The following is a 3957-nucleotide window of genomic DNA, read 5'->3' as shown; positions in this document are numbered from 1 at the left end:
TAATATTTACAAATCACAACAATGCAAAATGGACGTTTAGAATCTTTCAGAGTCCCAAACATATCCATAAGTCAGATATATATATCTATAATATATATATATATATATATATATATATATATATATAGAGAGAGAGAGAGAGAGAGAGAGAGAGAGAGAGAGAGAGAGAGAGATTAGTTTCTTCCTAGAAGGATTTAAATAGTTTTTATTTAAGGGGCTAGGATCTAAGATCGTTTTTGTTTTCGAACGTAGTGTGGAACTGCCTTATAGAAAGTATTAAAATGAGAGATATGTGCAAACAGCTCCCCTTTTTTACTAATTTTGTGATATACCTATTTTTTTCTATTTGGCTTTAACAATCTGCTGAGTGTGTAATGGTATTTCATTTTAACTTTATTTCCTTTATTATTAATAAAACTTAGCACCTTTATATATGTTTACTGGGCATTTGGATTTCTTCTTTTGTGAAGTGCCTGTTCTTTTGCCAGATATATATATTACAAATAGCTTTCTCCACTCTGTTGCTTGCCATTTTATTCTTTATAGTATCTATTCATGAAAAGAGGCCTTTTTAAAAACATCATGAGTAGGTTTTGTCACCATTAGAAGTCTGAATTTTAAATAGATTCTTGGACTGGAGGCTCATATCCATCAGCTCGTTCAACTTTAGCACCTGTCTCACCCCCAGTAGCTTGTCCAGAACTGCTGCCTTCACCATGAAGCTCCATGAGTTTTCCCAATTCAAACTTGGGCTTCTTCAGCGTTTTGACTTTTCTAGCAAAGATATCATGGAGCAGATAAACAGGCTGGCAGGCCTTTTCTGTGTCTTCTCCAATGCTACCTGGAATCAGTTTACTGACCACATCTTTCAAGGTGTTTGTCTGCACCTCTGCGGCCATGATTTCCATCATCATCCGGATTTGACAGACCTGTTGATGCTGAGCCTAAGAGGTCTTCCAAACCTGATTAGTGTGTTTTTTAGTAAAACCACCACAGAATAGATGAAGCAAATGGCCATCCGTAGTCTTGACATCAACATGAGCTTCAGTCATGTTCTGCCATTTTTTGACCATGGAGCACATTCTGTCATGGGTAAGGTCCATACCATAGAAATTAGGCAGTTTTTGCCCTAAACATTTTCAGTAATTAGCTTGAATTTTCTAAATGCAACTTCATCATTCTGCAGATTAGTCAAAGTCACCTCAAAAACATGACCCTTGAGACCATCAGATACAATTTTGGTTCCTTGAGTTTTTGAGACTAGTGTTTTCCCAGTATTTCTTATACTGAAATAGCTGGTGCTTTCACATCATACCAGTCTTTCTTAGAAAATGGGTCAACCACTTTCTTCTTGGTTTCCTTTTTACCTTCTTTCGTAAGGTGCTCATGTGCGCTGACTGCATGGTGCTACTCAGAGCCAAAGGAGGAGGCTCTTTTAATTTTAAGGTAGTTAATCTTTTCCTTTATGGTTAGTGCTTTTCCTGTACCTTACCCCGAGGTCATGAAGATAGCCTCCCATGTTATTTATTCTTAGAGCTGCCATAACAAATTACCACAAACCGGGTGGCTTAAAACAACAAATCTATTCTCGCACATTTCTGGAGGCCAGAAGTCTGAAATCAAGATGTCAGTAGTATTGGTTCATTCTGGGGGCTCTAGAGAGAGACTCTCTTCTGGTGAGAATTCTGCTGGCTGCCTGCAACTTATGGCATTCTCTGGCTTGAAGCTGCCTGACTCCAACCTCATATTCACACAGCCTTCTCCTTTGTGTTTTTTCTCTGGGTTTTATTTTCTTTCTCTTATAAAAGATATTCATTGTTGGATTAAGGGCCCACCCTAATCCAGGATAATTTCATTTTGTTGTATCTTAGAGATTGTATCTTAGTTACATCTGCAAATACTCTTATTCCAATTAAGTTCACATTCTGAGGCTCCAGATGAACATATCTTTTGGGAGCCACTATTCAACCCACTATAGTTATCTCCTAAAAGCTTTAGGATTTTGCCATTCACATACAGCTCTTCAATCTATCTGTAAGTAATATTTTTATGTATGGTATGAGTTAAAATTGTTTTGTCCAATTGTATCAAGACTATATGGAACAGTTTTTTTCCAACTGATCTGCAGTGGCACTTTTCTCATAAGCCTGGTATTGACACAATACACATGGACTCTTCCATCAGTTTATGTCTACTTCTGAGGCAATACCAGTCATACTTACTCTAAGAATTCTTGGTAGCTGGTACAAAAATCCTCCAGAATTATTTTTTATCTTCAATAGTGATGTGGCTTTTACGTGGCTCTTTCCTTCATCTAGTCAAGTACCACAAAACAAAGCAGATATTCTGTTGAGAATGACTGAGGTTGTTTTAAATCTATAAATCCATTTGGAGAGAATTAAAATCTTTAAAATATTTGCACTCTACCACAGGAACATATCTATTTATTTAGATCTTTATTCTCTCTCAGTAACCTTTTATACTTTTCTCTTTAGCAGTCTTGCATGCCTTTTATTGGATTGCTATACATTTTATCTTAAATGATCTTTTTACATTTTAAGTTTTAATTATTTAATGATATATAGGAATAAAATACAAATCGTTTTTTGTGTTTGACTAAATAACTTTTAGTTCTCTTGTCTAGTTTTTTTTAACATGGAACATATACAAGAACTTTAAAAATCTATTTTGATATAATTTAACACACTGTAATACACCCTCAATTTTAAGTGCACAGTTCCATTAGTCTTAATAAAGTATACATCTATGTAACCACACCACAATCAGGATATAGAACATTTCTATCACTCTTAAAAATTCCCTTGAGCCCTTGAGCCCAATCTTCACCCCAACCATGGTCCCAGGAAAACTACTCATCTGTTCTCTGTCATTATGGTCTTAGAGTTGCACAGAAATTGAATCAGTATGTAACATTTTGGGTCTGGTTTGTTTTGTTCAGGAAAATTATTTTAAGAATCATCCATGTTGTATGTATCAATTCTTTCAGTATTCCATTGTATAAACAAACCTGTTTGTTTTTCTGTTCACCTTTTTAATTAAAATTTATTGGGATGACAATGGTTAGTAAAATTACGTAAGTTTCAAGTGTACAATTCTGTAATACATCATATATCTGTATATGTATAAATATACATGTATACGTATACGTACACATATACACATACATATATACATATATACATATACACACACACATATATATATATATCACATTGTGTGTTCACCTCTTGATGGACATTTGTGTAGTTTCCAGTTTCCATACACAAATGTAGTTTCCATTTGTGTATAAAGCTGCTAGGAACATTTATGTACGTCTTTGTGTAGGCATGTTTTCTACCTAGGAGTGGGATGACTGGATCATAACAGTAAACTTGAGTATACTTCCATTCGCTCTCCTGTCTTTTGTACAACGCAATGTTGTTCTATATTGTGTAATAAACCCTACAATGCATTATTAGTATTATACTTAGTCAATTATCTTTTTAAGAAATCAGACTGTAAAGACAAACATTTTTTATATTTACACATTTCCATTTTGGTGCTCTTCATTCCTTTCTATCTGGTATTATTTTTTTTCTTCACGGAGGATTTCCTTTAACATTTCTTGTAGTGCATATCTGCTGGCAATGAATTCTCTGAAAATGTCTCTTTCAACTTTTTTTTTGAAGATTATTTTCATTGATTATAGAATTCAGGATTGAGTTTCTATTTTCCTTTCAGCACTTTAAAGATATCATTCTATTGTCTTCTGGCTTGTATATTTCTGACAAGAAGTCTGTATGTATTCTTAACTTTATTCAGCTGTCAAGTAATTGTTTTCCCCTGCAGCTATGATTGTTTCTCTTTATCACTGGTTTTCAGCAATTTGATTGTGATGTGTCTTGAAATGGTTTTGTTTGTTTTGGTTATGTGTTTAAATTTCTTGGGGTTTGTTGA

The 3957-nt window shown here is 34.2% G+C and overlaps 1 pseudogene; it reads right to left on the bottom strand.

Annotated features, from left to right (window-relative positions):
* Window positions 1-449: 449 nt before the first annotated feature.
* Window positions 450-1519, bottom strand: LOC109457298 (small ribosomal subunit protein eS1 pseudogene; annotated as a pseudogene).
* Window positions 1520-3957: the final 2438 nt, after the last annotated feature.

This window comes from Rhinolophus sinicus, chromosome 16 (assembly GCF_057876585.1).
Source record: "Rhinolophus sinicus isolate RSI-liver-muscle chromosome 16, RSI-T2T, whole genome shotgun sequence".
NCBI classification, from domain to species: domain Eukaryota; kingdom Metazoa; phylum Chordata; class Mammalia; order Chiroptera; family Rhinolophidae; genus Rhinolophus; species Rhinolophus sinicus.
Note: the sequence above shows the minus strand (reverse complement) of the source record. Positions and strands in the feature narration are given on the sequence as shown.